This window comes from Rhyacophila brunnea, unplaced genomic scaffold (assembly GCF_057557595.1).
Source record: "Rhyacophila brunnea isolate RB1 unplaced genomic scaffold, BYU_Rbru_1.0 scaffold_18, whole genome shotgun sequence".
Taxonomy (NCBI): Eukaryota; Metazoa; Arthropoda; class Insecta; order Trichoptera; family Rhyacophilidae; genus Rhyacophila; species Rhyacophila brunnea.
Window position 1 is genome coordinate 22,674,885 of NW_028232837.1, and position 17,769 is coordinate 22,692,653.

At 32.8% G+C, this 17,769-nt stretch overlaps 1 protein-coding gene across 1 annotated transcript in view; it reads left to right on the top strand.

Moving 5' to 3' along the window:
* Positions 1-6,123: 6,123 nt before the first annotated feature.
* The window catches only part of LOC147073325 (uncharacterized), a 571,070-nt gene continuing 559,424 nt past the window's right edge, over positions 6,124-17,769 (top strand). Inside the window, exon 1 of the mRNA XM_085945427.1 lies at positions 6,124-6,223. The gene's annotated coding sequence lies outside the window, so the exon portion shown is untranslated. The remainder of the gene's footprint in view (positions 6,224-17,769) is intronic.

A 17,769-nucleotide genomic window follows, 5' to 3' on the forward strand; every position in this document is an offset into this window, starting at 1 on the left:
TCGGATTTGATTTTCTGAATTTAATGCTATAAAATATCTAATATACCTAAGTAGATTATAAATAATATTGCTTAAAAATATTATCATTTTATTTTTACATTTAATAAATAGGTTGGTAGGTAATGGTGGGTTTCCCACATTCATGGAATTTGAGTCACAGGTAATTGGGTGATTAGTTAGTTAAAGGCTGGTACTTAATTCCGCTGTGTTTTTTCATTTATGCTATTGATATTATTAAATGTGTTATTGTTATTCTAAATAAATATTAATGCTTTGTACCAACAAAAAGCATTGTATTTTTAAGACAAATACCACTATTTTTAAAAAATATTACATATCAATATAACAGCTAAATATGTAGGTTCAAAATTATACAGCTGCCAGTAGGTAAGAATGGCTACAAAATATTTTCTAGACAAAGTAAATTCGAAAATATATTACATAATTAAAATAAATACGGTTCGCTACTGAACTATCATCTCCTGTCGACAATGTACCACTGTGCACCAAACACCGCTCTTTTTAAAAAATTCCGCGTCGAACGCCGCTCTGTCAGGTAGCGACTGACAAAGACCGCTCTTGGGATAATTAAAATGCATTTATTTGAATAAATACGGCTTATACATTGGATTTGACATTTTATTATACTTTTCCGTATGTAACGGGAGAAATATAACATCTAAAATTACACTTAAATCATCATAATATGCCCAAAACAGTTTTTCGTGATTTACTCAAAACTCAAAAAAGTCTCTAGAGCGGGTTTAGTAACTCTACGCCTCAAATATGTAATGTCAAAACTATTTTGTTATTTTATAGTTATTCAAACTTATAGGGAAGGATTATTATGATAATATACACTCAAGAAACTGAAATTCCATACACTATAGATAACTGATTGTTTTCGAAGAATCCTTGCCAGCCACTCACTCAACCTATTGGATCCTTGCTTTGAATACAAAAACACATTGAACAAAATAACATGTGAAATGAGCACCCGCAGTTGAGTAGTGGCTTAATAACACAAATATCTTCCAAATTATCTAGGTATATCATTCAATGGCGAAGAATGGAAAAATGGAAAATCGTGCTTGTCTAAAGCCTCAATTACATTGAGCTTCTTTACGAGCTGTTTATTGGCGAATTTAAAAGCGGGCGATTCAGCTACTGCAATTTTATGATTACACACAAAACTTTCCATTCGCTGAGAAGCCACAAGCCAGTGACTATTTTGACAGAACATAGTTCGTTTTGTTACCGGGAGGTTGGTACTGCTCTCTACTGCGCAGAAGCAGTAGGCCCACACACCGGCGTGTAGCGTGTAAAGTTGACCGGCTTTCAACTTTTCTCGGTAGAGTGTTTACAACCTGCTTATTAGCTTATTCGATGATTACACTGGGCGACTTTACAGGCAGATTGTAAATTCGCCAATAAACAGCTCCTAAAGAAGCTCAATGTAATTGAGGCTTAATTGGGAACAATTCAATAATGTTCAATTGTATAAAAAAATATTGTAGATACGATATATCGTTTTATTTATTTAATGCATTTATGGTTTTAAAGTTAAATAATATTTTCAAACACAAAATTAATACAGTTCCCATTAACTTCTGACTTACGTAGTTTTATCATTTTGTAGAAAAGGAAATGTAGAATCATATTCAATAGCTATCTCAAAAACAGTGAAAATCAAGTTATCTAGTGTCTGTCTTCTATAAACTGGCGTGCGGTTTCCCCTCCCTCCCGCTTCAGCATTCAGCACTGCATTCCCTCTTGTTCTCTCCCATTGAAAACTTGCGGCAGTCGAACGTGATGGCACAATGCTCTCTGTCCGCGAACGACGTTACGTGAACGCCAGCTTATAGAATACAGCCTCTAGTTGTAGTATTGAGGTGACAATAATATATATTTTTTAATATTTATAAATATCTTATTTTAGTTTAATTTAAGTAGTAATGATATTTTGTTTTAAAACGAGTAGGAAAATAAACAAATAAAATCTTATTTATACTCTCTTAATAATTTCAACAAGTACTTCATTTTACAGAATATAGTAATATCTTTATTCAATATTCTTTTTCTTCTTTCACCCTGTCATGCCCCAATATTGAGGCATAGGGCAAGCACAGGTGCGTGCCACTTCTCTCGGTCCATAGCTAACTCTTACGCCTCACGCCATGCCAGATCTGCAGCACTTAGATCACTTTTGTAGCACCGCTGCAGGGTGAGGGGGCCCAGCCACGGCGACAGAACCCTTGAGGCTGTGCCACAGGGGTATGAAGTTTCGTATTCTCTGTCGGCATCCGGAACACATGTCCCAGTTTGTAACACGGACGTACCAATGTACCCCTAAGATTTGGCGGAGAAATGTATTCCCGAAGCTCAAAAGCCGAGACCTTTGAAGCTTAGTAAGATGCCATGTCTCAGAGCCATACAGGAGCACAGGTAGTACGTTAGTAGTAAGTATTTAATATTCACCAAACACAATTTATCACTGTAACTTCATCAGCCATTGGTTAACTATGCGCAGCTCACTCCATTATGTAGGATGGAAAAGCTTTTCTCATGGTAGTTATTAAATTTATTCATTTAATTAAAATATAATATGTCAGTGGCGAAGACTCCAAACTAGGCGATAATTTAAAGCCTACATTCATAAGAAAAATAATTTTTTATTGGATATTGACGTATCTATATAATCACTTTATTCAATAAAAATAATTTTATTTGGCAACGACATCTGTCATATATGTAGGAAAGTAAGAATGTATTACAAATAAATACGGATTACAGGTTAAAAGTTTAAAAATATATACCACAGTGCGACATCTGTCATATACAAATTTGTCTAATTATTTGCCGGGAATAGTGATGTTTTTTCTGTATGGACATTATGTCACGTGACTTCAGGATGTCTGGAGCAGTGTATGCAAAATGATAGGCTCTAATGCGTAAGCCTAAATCTTCGCATATAATATATTTAAAAAAATAATTTCTATGGCATTCAATCACATAAATGAATATAGATTGTTTTTAAAAATAAGAAATAATTTTATCTAATGATTTTTGATGTGTATAAGTTTAGGAAAATAGATAATTTAACCACATCGCTCAATTTTATGTTGTCAATGAGTTATTGAAATTTCATCGAATCAGTGTGTCGTAATGAATTGGTAATATCGTGTCATCTTCCTGTAAGTGTGGTATTTTTCTCTGATCTCCACAGGCTACCTCGTTCCAAAAGTCACCCTTTGCCACTGCAATATGAAGTACTTATTCCACATAATTTAATAATAATCTGGACCAGTTTCATCTGCTTCAATGGGACATTTTAAACTGATAAAATATATACAATACAGTGGCGAAGGGTGAATGTAGGTTGTGAAGTTCCGACATAAATAGTGCAAAGTAAACATTGTCAGTTAAGCATATCTATTTTCATTGACAAAAAAAAATACAAATTGTAGATAGTATTGGTTAGTTTTTTTTTAAATTTAATTAAACTGCATACAGCAAACCATTATAGATGTTTAGATAATAAATATTCTTCTATCTACTAATATGGTTTGGTAAGCAGGGGTTAATCGAATTTTAAAAAGCATCTGCAATTTGTATTGTCAGTTCAATGAAAACTGTAAGTATGACTGATAAAGTGTGGATTATTTTTATTGTATCTCCGCAACTTACCTTTCCTATTTTGGTGTGGTCTAGGCCAGGGGTCGGCAAACTCTTGGACCAAAGGAGCCAAATATGAATGGCACAATGGTTAAAAAAACTTTCGAGAGCCATACGTATATTTTTATAAATATGGTTTAATTTAATGAATTAATTACATTTTATAATTGTTTATTTATTAAGCGAAGAAGATTTCCTGAATAAAACTAACGTTAATATATTTTTATTGTCGAAATTATAAATATAATTTTTACAGAATAACCACTTGTGTTGTGAAATTAAATTGCATTTTTCTCTCTCCAAATCCTTAATTTTGGTGGCAAGACCTACATATTTGGAGCTCCATAACACTTTGCTTGTTAAATCCACTAATAAAATTATATTTCAAAAGTGCTCGTGTCAATATCAAATAGAGAAAAATTTATTTTGTCGACTTTTGCAATGGGCGGATTTAAAACAACAACAATCATACCTTTTTGCATCAACCATTCTGGAGGAAAAATTAGGTTCGCGATAATATCATTATATAATATACGGTATAACCTCGTTTTTACGTGCCCGGAATTCACGTTTTCCTGGCAATTGCGTGTAATTTTTTCAGTCCTGATGTATTTCAGTACATTTAATACCCGCATTTACGTTTTTCTTTCCCGCGATTTACGTCGGAAATATTCAAAATATGCTAGTTACGCGCGCTTGACTATGATTGGGTCGTGACATTCGAACGGCGTAAGGTGAGAATTACATAACAAAATGTGATGAAACCTTAGACTATAGATACATCTAGACGCCACACGTTGCATTGCTAAATGAAGCCGCGTGCCTTGCGTTTGGTTTGTGGGCGAGCGAACACATTCGTCTACAAATGTTCGAGACCATAGACCATTTCGCTAGTGCTCGCCCAAAGTGCTCGCACTAGACGCTCAGAATTAAAATATATTTTTCTATTTTTTTACGTTATATAGTATTTTTAAGCGGTCAAAGTGCGACCATTAGGTAAATATATCCACAATTTAAATTATTTTAAAGAAACACTAGGTCACTGATATTAAAATATATAATAAAATACAAATAAATTATCACGAACATGTATCAACTTACTTATGAAACGTAATACCATCTTCTTGCTTATCAGTACGGCTACCACATTTTAAGACAACACACAGAACCATCTTTTCTACTTAATTAACTAAAAATTTTTACCATTGACTTTATGTTTAACACAAAAAATATCAATTTTAGCAACTCGAGCTTGCAAGTTATCGACGCTATGTGAAGCGTTTCGCCCCGATTTGATGGCGATACTATTGGAAACAAGCCGAAAGATATGTAGACCTTTTATCTTACTCTAGCGCGTGTTACAGAGATTGTAAGGGTGCCGAATACTTTCTCACTCGCACTCATGCATCGTTTTTGTTCAGGCCTTGGATGAAACAATACATGATTTTTTTAATAAAAAATAAAAATTTCAATAAAAATTTTAAAATTAAAAAACGTAAAATAGGGGTTATACTGTAATAAGTGTACAAATCAATGACAAAAAATGAAAATTGGGAATTGGGAATTTGGCAAAGAGCCACACGCCAATACCCAAAGAGCCGCATATGGCTCGCGAGCCGCGGTTTGCCGACCCCTGGTCTAGGCAATGTTTAAATGAATTTTAAAAACTAACCAATACCATTAGCAATTTGTATTCTTAGTTCAATGAAAACGAATAATTATGACTATAGTTTTATATTAGAATTATTATAGTTTAGTGTGCACTATTTATGTTGGATATCCACAGCCTACCTTCACCATTCACCACTGAGACAATATTACAGCTTTAATTATTCATTGCATATATGGACAATAATTAAATAAAATAAATCAATTAAATTTACCTAGTTTTTTCAAACATTACTATCTTTGGATTCCTCTGGTCGACATTTGTGCATATTTACTTGATAAAGTTGGTGCTACATACCATTCAGGTCCATGCCCGACTGCACAACCATCCTCTAGGTATCTCTATCCTGAGCTCTATCTCTCTCCAGTTGGTAACACTCCGTCCACCCGTTTTCCGCCCATTGCCCGGGGTTTCCTAAGGGTTCCTTCATATACTTTATGAAGAGCTCTAGATACATCGCATATACAAGACATTGCCTATATTGGGCCTAAAATTGTTTGCATAGTCTAACATTCGTATGGATGTGCCAACTTTGATTTTTTTTAACCGGTCTAAATATCCTTCGTAGAATTTACATAAGTACATTTATAAATACTAATATTATTATAAAAGTACCTCGTCAATGACGTACTTACACAATGAATATGCAATTAGAATGTATACTAAAATTCTCATACGAATTAAAAAAAAATATTGTTCCGAAAGAAATGCGCCGGCGCCTAATACAATTTTGCTAGGCAATTTACTTTACAGTACAGTTCTGACAGTTGTTTAGTTCGTTTGCAGGCGTAACGACGTCTCGTGGTTTTCGTATCATACGAAAAACGTGCGAATTCGAGTGAACTTTTCAAAACATTACCCATCCGTCTTTTCTGTGGGGTAAGTTTTTTCAAAGATTTATTTTGTTTTATACTTATGTAAATTGCAGGATATTTTGAATACTTGTATTATGTATATATTCAAATTACTTTCTAGTGTTTGTTTATATTAATAATTGAAGAAGAGTCTTGGGGAGTGGAAACCTAAACACGGTTTAAAGTTTATTTTGTTAAAAAATAATTATATTATGTAGATTGTAGGTAATATATTTGATTTTAATAGAATATATTTAAGAATGTGAAAGTTTCCGTTTCTTGATAGAATAAATTGTTTAGAATTACATTATTACCAAGGTAGGTACTTACATCGTGTAAAAAAACAATTAAAACTATGTAAGTAATATTTAATATTTTATAAAATTATTTACGATAACCTAAATTAATATAATAGACGCCCAATTTAATATAATTTTAAGAAAAGTGATGTACATAATAATGAATATACTAATGATTAAATTTTCCTTTTCTATTTGATTAAGTATATTACTTTCGATAATAATGGCTGTGCTGATAAACAAAATATAAAAATATGAGTCTTTTTCCGATTAAACTCTTATAAGTGGTAAGCCATGATTCAAGATTTTAATACCAGATAATTTAATTGTTTCATACAATAATTTTAATGTACTTTCGACAACTTTTTCAAATAATTGTATATGGTCTTTAATAAGAAGTAAAACATAATATATGTCCGTTTTTTGGCAAATTAAGTTGGTTACATGTAAATTGTACGTATTACATTTCACCGTAGCACAGTTCGCCGTGAGCTTTCTTATCGGAAAGAGATGACCGTATCTCTAATTTTGGCAAAATTCATGAATTCAAGAATAACATATTGCTAAGCAAAGCCTAACCTAACCTAACCTGACAATTAATCCAGTGTATTGGCTGTTTTCAAAATTGTTTGCCGCTGGCTTCCTGTAAACCGACAAGAACCGTGTTTTATTTAGACATGAATTTTATCTCAGTGCTATAATACGACCCAAAGAGTACAACTTTCCGGACACGAATTGAGTTATTTATACCTTCAGACTCGTCTCAGTGAGATCTACAAAATATCAAAATATTGTATGTCTAGGTTTTATAGTTTGGGAGAAATAAGCTGTGCCAATATGTGATTGTTTGAATATCTTTCAAAGTTTAAAATTGTTCTAAACGATTTAGAAAAACGTACATTATAGTGTTTTGCCATTTTACTACAGAATCATTTTGTTACCAATGGATCGGTTCCACCAGTTGTACGAGAGATACGACATTCGCAATTGTGACACACATGCATAAGCAATATTAGGAAAGCCGCTAAATTAAATTAATAATAGCTGTGAGTTTAGATATTTATTTGATTACAATTATTATTACATTATCATAACACACCAGTGTGCCGAGACACAGCGGTTGAGAATGGCTAGGTTAGACTATCACCATTCTTGAAAGAATTTAGAAAGAAAAGGAGAAAGAACAAAAGTAGAGGTAGAGTAAAAGTAATTTGCGTGTGATTCGTATAAACTAATCACACGCGAATCACTTGATTCTTGATCGTTAAAGCACATTTTTTTTTGGGAATGAAGAAACATTTTTATGTATTTTTTCCGATTAAATAAAAAAAATGTACATTGAACATTCACACGTTGTATACTGGCATCATTTTATAGTGGCCAGTGCCGTCCATATGTAGACTTTGAATGCCGTCCCCATTAATGTTAGTTTAAATTTAAGTAGGTATAAATTCGAATATTTATGTTCGACTATCTTAAACAGACAAATATACCAATCTTTCAATTGACAGACCATCTATCTACTTAATATTAATATAAATAACTATTAGTAAAATACTGTTTAAAACCTTCTATAGAGATGGAGACTAAATGTATGAAATTGATGCAAAGAATAAGCGATAAGAAAGAGCAATAAACGAATTTGTAGAAAACTTCACACTACTGCTGACATTAATTATTTGACAATTTTTATGGCGTATAAAAAGACAAACCGCCTTGATGAGCAGAATATAATCAGCCTGATTCGGCATTATTATTTAGTTGAAAAATCGTATAAAATGATATAAAACCGTGTATAACTGGACTCGAGTAAGTAATCATAATGGACATAAATAGCCGCCATATTGTGTGAATAATATTCATATTTGTGGAGTTTACCAACTCAACCATGCTTCAGTGCTTGCTAAATAATTTAAAATGTCATAACAGAAATAATATATAAGGCACTTTCTATTTATATTAGAAACTCTTTAGTTTTAACTAAGTTACCACACCAACAGTGATCTAAACCAGTGTTTCTTAACCGTTTTACACCTGCGGACGATTGAGAATAGGAGAAACTTTTGCGGACCACCAACGCAGAAGTAAAAATGTTATTTATATAGTAACGTATAATAACGTCTGGTCGCAATTGATTTCGTCACGTAAAATAATTAATCTATTTTAATAACAAAGTTAATGGGTTTTGAAGATTTTATTGGAATTATTATTACAAAAATTCGCGAACCACTGGTTGAGAAACACTGATCTAAACAACTACATAGAACAGTATTTAAAAAAAATGTCAAATGTTCTAATAAAATACTGACATAACTCAGAAATATTAAAATATCATGTTATTAGGTAATTATGTTTTAATGAAATATGAGAAATGTAGTTGAAAAGAGATGTAAATAAGTACTCACTAAGTTATACATCCAGACTTTTCCTGTATTTACAGAGAATATTTGAAATTTGAAATAAGTCTCCTACAAAATGGCATTTTCTGATAAACTAGATAAGTAAGTACATTTACGTATTAATTCTATTGCATAATTTTGTAATTATCAATTAAAGCTCCTTAGTGTTTTGTAAAATCATAGGATGACTTTATCGGTGGCATATTATTATATTATTTGACCAATATCAAAATACGCTTGAATTCCGTTATTTGCACTTTAATAATTATTATTGTTTTGTTTGCAATCCTTAGTTTGACAGTCGGGTAATTCTATGATTACCTCGGTAACAATATGAGTCGATGGAGAAATTTGACTTTCTAACTTAAAAGTCTGTAGTAAGATGGCAATACCCAATAGTATGTCAGTTTTTTTGGCAAATTGAGTTATGTATACCATCAGACTCGTCTAGGTGAAATCTACAAGCTGTCAAAATATGGTATGTCTAGGTCTTATATATTCGGAGAAATAAGCTGTATCAATATTTGGCAAAAAAGGCAATTTATGACATGTGTGACAATATATCATATTTGGTCACCATTTTTGTAATTCTCAATTTGGCAGAATACGATATGTATCTAAACCTGTACTCACTACCCTGTAAAGTTACCCACGACGGAAGAGGCTCCATCCGACCAATAAAGAAGATTTAGATCCAACCAGTGATGTTTAATGTAAAACAATTGTAAACTTTTTGTCTTTCGCGTTAGATGATGTGATTTTTTTATAACAATAAAATTATATTATTATGTTTGTCAGAACATGCAGTCTTCTTTCTTTTAAAATAACCTTAAAACTAACTTAAAAATACAATAAACAACTATGTAATTTTATCAATTGTCATGACATATCATGTTTTGCCACCTGGATTAGATGATAGAATATGATATGTATGAAATCACGGAGATATTTGGAAAATTTCAGCATTTTTCTATAGATACCTTAATTTAAAAAATATCCCTCTGTAAACAACTATTTTATACACATTTAACAATAAAGTAAGGCTTTCAAAATTAAAACTCTGATTTTTCCGAGCCCGTCAAAGCTTAAAATTGCTGACCTGAACAATTTAGAAAAAGGGACATATTGGGGATTGCCATCTTACTACAGAAGTGAAAAAATGTGCAATTATAACTAGATATTCGCGAGTAAGCATACATACACAGAAAGGATCATAATATTATCCTCCTTATAGGGGCTTCCACATGCCAAGTGAGGCAAAAAAGATTTCGCACAATTTATTTCTTGCACTGTAAGTATTTCAGAGGGATTTCTACGTTCCGCGATTTCAAATTTACCTACTTTGTAAGTCATTACGCTGCCTTACCGTAAGAATGAAAAATCCACCGAATTTTTACGACGTTTTTTATGTCTCTTCCACCGCCAGCGGAGGGCGTCTTTTTTCGTCTCCAAAGATTTGAATGTCCTTATTTTTTCCTTCCCCAACCACCCGTCTAACCGACGCGCCCAGACTGTTAAATTTGACGTCTAACTTGACGGAAGATTTAATTAAATCAAATTGGCCCCACCTTGACATGTTTACGTGGAAGTTTTAAATTTAATATCTACAGTTATAATAAATGTGTACTAGTAGCGAAGGGTGGATGTAGGCTGTCAAGATCCGCCATAAAAAGTGCATATTAAACTTTGTTAGTCATACGTATTTGTTTTATTGAACTAAGACTACAATTTACAGATGTTACTGGTTAATTTTTAAAAATCAATTAAACACTGACTAAACCAAACCATAATAGTGTTAGTATATTTTGGGCGATACGACAAAATTGTGCACACTTTTTCATTCATACTTATTTATTTTCGTTGTATTAAGAATACATTATTTGTATTATCTACACGTCATATTGTTGGTTCATTTTTTAAAATTCATTAAGCTCTGCCTAATCCAAACTATAATAGAAAAAATATATTATTCTATATATAAAATATTCAAAGTTATGTATGATTTAATTGCATAATTTTAGATATTTTATAGATAGACGAGGACTTTTTGACTATTATCTAATCTGTAAATTATTATTGTAACCTTATTTCAATGAAAACAAATACGTATGACTGATAAAGTTTAGTGTGGAGTATTTATGTCAGATCTTCGCAGCCTACCTCCACCTGTCGCCACTGAATTGTTTACACGTGGATGGATTTACTGCTGACAGTACCTACGTATTATCGCGGACATTACAAGAAAATGCACGCGTAAACACGTATTATCGAGTTGCAAGATTGCATACATAGATCACAAGAGTTCAGACAGTTGGAATTTGTTAGATATCTACGCCTGCGCAGTAGAACGATAATGCCGAACCTGTCGGAAAAAAACGAACTAAGTACACCGCGCAAAATATTTTTGACGTTTACCAATTTTCACAACCAGTCAAATAGCACTATAAAATGACAACAGCGCGTTTGCGCTTACGCTTGAGGAATGAGATTGGCGGGACAATGATTTGAGTTGCCCCATCTCCACCCGCCATGTATATATGCAACCGAGGTTTGTGTACGGCCGCCTCCCATGACGTTAGAAACGTGTCAGAATGAAAAGTTTTTAGTACCACACTTCCTTGTCCCGAAAGAGTTTTAGAAAATAAAAAAAAATGTCTGCCGTCATTTATCTTTTAGTCAGCGCTTTTATTTGTAGGCAAACAGTTATTATCGCGATCGTTTAAAATACATACAGTTTGTTGCAGTAAATCAATGCACGTGTACAGGCGCTATTATATTCCTAATTAATTTATAATTTGAAGTGGTTCCTTAAAATAATAGGGATCTGTTTTCAGATCATGAAAAAGACTTGTGGTAAAATTATTAAATTAAAATTTTGTGTTAATATATAAAAAGATATTTCCGCAACTTAGATAAAAATTGTATTAATTTGTGAAATATTGATATGTCTACATAGTATTATGCATGGGTAGAAATATAATGTCTAAAAATTACGCAACTAACAAGTTTGCTAGTGGAATGAGCAACCCAAATTTTATAAAAACCTATTTAAAAATTAGTTATTAATAGTGCTATATAATAATATATTTTTTTGTACTTAATATATTAAAATCAAAATAAAAAATTTCACTTCTGAAATAATAGCCGTCCCCATACCTCATTCACTCCTGTAGGGTTACATGTAAGTTGTACGTATGCAGTTCATCGTGGGACACTTATTCATGCGCCGCAGTACGTGAAACATGAGTTCGTATAACATTTTATCAAATGACGAGTTCTTCTTTGAACATTTTACCGTGGAATACATTTGTATGTATCGTACAAAATGCAGCAATAGTTTGCAAATAGTACTGTTCCAATTAGATTAACCTTAACCTAGCCTAACATACCCTAACATAACCTAACCTAACCTAGTAAATACATCTCATAAAATTCGCCACATGTTGTAGCATACGGTGAATGTTCAATTAAGAACTCGTCATTTGATTAAAATAATGTTACACGAACTCATGTTTCACGTACTTCGGCGCACGAATAAGTGCCCTGCGGTGAACTGTTTACGTACAAATTTCTGGATACGCTCCTATAGGGGGCAGTACCAGACAGCTAGTAGGAATTAGTTACATTATGGAAAATTGATCGCAATGAATACTTAATTATTGATTAATGACAGGAAACAAAGCAATAATTTGATTCCAGAATATCTTTCCAATTAATTCTCTGCCATTACTGAAAATAACATAAATAAAAACTAACATTTATTGTGAATGGTTAATGGTGGCCTCAATAACAGTGGTTGAAATTTTCTCTGTAAAAGTTCTGATCGCGATTGTACGTCGCAGATCAGAATAAAATATTCACTTAGACATAGTTTCGTTTTTCTTAAAAAGAGTCGAGATAAATAATAAAATGGAGATTCCTTTTTACGGACAATGTAGAGAAGAAAAGTCTAGATTATAATCTTCATTTTCAAATTGAATCTCTCGATTCTCTTTGTCGACCAGGTAGGGCACCGTTTCCCAAACGAGGTTCCGCGACGGTTATTGGCTTTTCTAAGATATGATTTTGACAAAGGGATTAATGATGGCTAGCCAAAATATTTCAATCACACTTAAAATTGTGTTAAAGGAAGTAAGTAGCTCAAATTGTTAATTTTATGTTGATCATTACAGTCACGATAAATAAAACTCACAAAAAAGACACAAAACCGTTCGACTTTTCGTTTCTGCTTTTCATCGTTAGAATACTTGAACTGCGGTAAGTACCCTTTATGTAAGAGCAAAATCTACGAGTAGCGCAACGTGGCATGGAAAAGTGCATGTTGGGCTCACTGTGTAAATATTGCTTGTCACTTAGTTAATGAAATGGCAATATTGATAAATTCTGCCATACAATATACAGGGGGCACGAAACGATCACAAGAATGTCCTAAAACCCCTGGATTAACGCACATGTTAAGTTCGCTGTATATACGTGGTAGTGAAGAATCACAGAACAGATAATAAATATAATACCGATAGGCTATATTCAATACGCCACATGTTGATGCAGGGTTTTTGAATGTGTGAGTGTCCTACGAAAATGAAGCACGCATTATGCACGTGCAATAGTGTGTGTATTCGACGTACAACGTATTCTTGACACGTGTGTAAGTTTAACCCGGATTCTTCCTTACTCGAGTCGGTTACCTGCTATCGCCTTATCCGTTAGGTATTTCAGTTCCCATTATTTCTGAGTTCCCTGTGAAGAACTAAAACCGAGTGTACGTAGTTCAGTTCAGTAGTGCAGTTCGCCATATCACAGTTTATCGTGAGCCGTTGTACCGAAAACAGATGGCATTGAGATACAAAAATGACGCGTTGTTAGTGAAGCATTTCATAAGCATCTACTTACTAACCTACTCTTCAATCCTATTCACCTGTTTTCTTCTTTTTTACCCTTGTGTTCCGGTGATTTTTATTACATATTTTTAGTGTTTTATTTAGACATGAATTTGATCTCAACGATATACCGACACCTGTTATTATTACGTACAATTTTATGGACACATGCCTTTATAGTGACGATGAAGAGTTCACAAAAAACACAAATAATAATATGAATGAGAGATATAAAATACTTGTACCATCACGTAAGTTGCAATTTTGGATTTAATACAGTAAATGAGTAAAACATGACTTACAGATTATGTTCAGAACCCAAACACGAAATTCGCAGCGAGAAAATGACCTTTTAAGGGGTTCCGCGTAACAAAGCGAATTGGGAAACGCTGAGGTAGAGCATTATTTTGAACTCCCCCGAGACAGCATTGCCTTATTAAAAGACACTGTTTTTATCACTGTTTTCTAACGGAGTTTTTTTAACTGTGAGTTTTCGGGAATACGATTTTTTCACATTTCAACACTGAGTGCGTAACAAAAGAGCTTTAAGAATATGATGAAAAAATAAGAGACACGCTTTTTATGGTAATCTGAAACGAAACAACTGGGTGAAAATAATAATAATACCCACGTAAATGCCTTTATGCATGTATTTTTCTATTCAATTTTATCGATATGGCAAAATATAAATAAGAAAGGCTTATTTTTGTTGCTTGAACTAGGTACCTAGTATAATCTTATCATATTATACTAATGACGCTTTTATAGAGTAGTGATTCTCAAAGTGGGCGCTCGAAAACTCGAGGGTGTGTTCGAAGACATGGGGGCGCTATGCTATTCCAAAGGAATAGAGAAAAATAAATCATTAGATTTGCAAGTAAACGAACAATCGTCACATTTAAAAAATTCAGTACATGTTGGTTTACAGAAAGCCAGGCGGGAACCGAGCTAATTTTCATAGGCGATTTTGAAAAAATTATGAATTCAAGAATGAAAACATAACCTTACCGACAAAAACCAAAGTTTATTTATGGAGTATATATGAGCCATGCTATGTGTTTTAAAAAGTCAAACATTCTTTTCGCTTTGGGCAGTTCTTTCGTCAGTTTCGAAAAATTGAAAAATGCTTTCCGTTGTTCCGTAAAATAATAAACTTTACATTTCCAGCCGTTTCATGGTCTGATGATGTATTTTATGTAATTAATAATTTAATTTATTATACTTATTAAAGTATAAATCAGTTATGTCTCATGGGGCTATTAAAACCATATACTACTTATAAGCCGCAGATAAAGGAAAATACAAAATAATACAAAATTTGACAGTTTCACAGAAATTATTTTTTTTTCGCCGGCGGTGCTTACAAACTTTGACTACCCAATATTCAATAGAAATTTAAGTGCCTACGTCAGAAGTTCAAAGAGTGTTGCTGAGTTTTTCCAACCAAAACAGTTACATAACAAATAAATGAACACATTACATTCACTTATTTATAGCGCTCATATGAACCAAATCAAAAAATATTGAATTCAAATAGTTTTTCACTACGCGTTATTTTATATTGTGGTTTCTAAATGATGGTATGATTAAAATTGTAAACCAATAAACTTATAAAAATGCATAGAATTCAGTATTACCAACTAACACGGCTGTTGTGTTCTTCTGAATTTTTTATTATATTAACCAATTCGGTAGGCGGGTACTTACATATTTTTTACAATTAAAGTTTATGCGACCTTTGTTTTGCTTTTGTAAGTAGGACTAGCCATATTGTACATTTGTTGAAAAATAGTATTATTTTAAATTTAATAATTTTATATGTATTGAACATAACATAGAAATATTAATTAAACAAAAGGCAGGTCGATAATAACAAAATAATGCTATATTCATTTATTGTATGTTTTTGAGTTCTATATTCAAAATGATGCTCGACTATTTTGACATGATGCCACATGCGTTTTTCAAGTCGTTTGTGTACATATGACATATTTTTTTATTTTAACCTTGATATATTTGCATCGAGTCGTATGTATAATTGATTATTCGCACCCACGGTGGCTGAGATTAGCGACCGAGTTCGAATCCATAGGTTGGTAGTTCAGTCTGCCAATGTGTTTTTGATCTGGCGTAAAACTAATATTTTTCTTCGTAAATAAATCGGTTCATATCAAAGATGTTTGAAAAAATCTTCTACTACCGTGGTGGAGCCTAAATGTCCGAAATTGAAACTGACAAAAGACGTTAGCTACAAGTGACTTCGCATTGCAGAGTTATTTGAAGAAAACTTCCCATCTCTATTATGACATTCCTTCATAATTTCAGCTTCACCCAATTGCACACATGATAATATTATGTGCACATACTACCAAAATAAGCCATTAATACTTAACACCGTATAGTTGAGTAGTGTATAATTAAAGTACACTAAAAATTGACATTTTATGTTTCTCATTTATATTGTCGTATCAAAGCCGACATTTGAATATAAAATTTACCTATATACCTACCCGTGGAAAAATATTTCCTCGTCAATTTTATGTAGGTAGCCAAAAACTATTAATAAGACAAACTATTATTAAGACTAAACTATTATTAAGACAAAAGACATTAACTATTATTTTTAAGATACATGATTACAAAACACTTATAATTAACAAAATTATAAGGCCAGTAGTCACTTATAGCTGTGAGATGCTTAACAAAAAACGAGGAAAATAAATTAGCTGTCTTCGATCGCAAAATACTCCGAAAAATCTTTGGACCCACGTTGGAAAATGGGAACTACAGAATAAAAATGAACCACGAGTTAGAAGAGCTGATTGAGCAACAAACAATCATAAGATACTGTATGTCCCAAAGACTACGATGGGTGGGACATGTGGAGAAAATGCCTGAAGTTAGAGCGCCAAGAATCATGACGAAGTGGCTACCCCAACGGAAGAGACCCAGAGGCCGACCAAGAAGGAGATGGACTGACGCCGTAGAAGAGGACTGGCTTCATATAGGAAGACCTGGTAACTGGAGACGTATGGCGATAGACCGGAGTGAGTGGAGAGCGATTGTGGAGAAGGCTAAATCCCACCCCGGGATGTAGCGCCGTGGAAGAAGAAGAAGAAGATTACAAAACACGGATAGTTACTTACGTAGGTAATGTTAATAAAGCAACATACAGTCCTACAAAATTATCTAAAGAATGGTCATAAAGGGAACTACGAACTACCATATGGACGCCATTTTGAAAACGTCGTTCGAATGTCAGATTCTTGATTGGGTAGTTATAGACTGTGGCTCTCCCATCCATTCTTAAGATAAGTTCGTAGGTCTGTACATCAAACTCGAGCTGCCATTTTGTTTTTGGGGCTGCCAATAGAAGAAGAAAATAATGAACGTAATGTTACCAATACAACCTTACATACAACATTTTGATTTGAAAATCGAACTGCTTTCAAAGTTCTTAATTCAAAGTCCAAATTAATTGGTTAATATAAAATATTACCTCCACTCTGCGGTGACCTTTAACCTTCGTTCATTATATGGTAAGAGAGGGTATTATTGTATATTTTTATGTATTTAGACGAAGATTTTGCAGAATATTGTATATATTTTTAGCAAGGATTTCATACGTGACGACACGTACATAATATCAAGATGTTAACTTTAATTTTAAAAAGTCGCTCCGAGTTAGCTTTATAATCATTCTCAAAAAATAGTAAGGCACTTTCTCTTGAAAATATAATATATTAAAGGTACATACACCTTCGTTTTAGCCTCGCGTAAGTTATCATTTATTCAAAGGTTCACATATCTAATGAATAAATAATTCCTTCAATGTCAATTTATGCAATAATAAAGGAAATGCTTAGTAAAAAATGCACGTTTACAGTTAGTATAGTATCACATATATAATTATGTAAAGCACAATTTCTGCTTCAAGACGTAGGGACTTCCATATTAATTGATAAACTCTTGAAAGGTTGATGTAAATGTTTA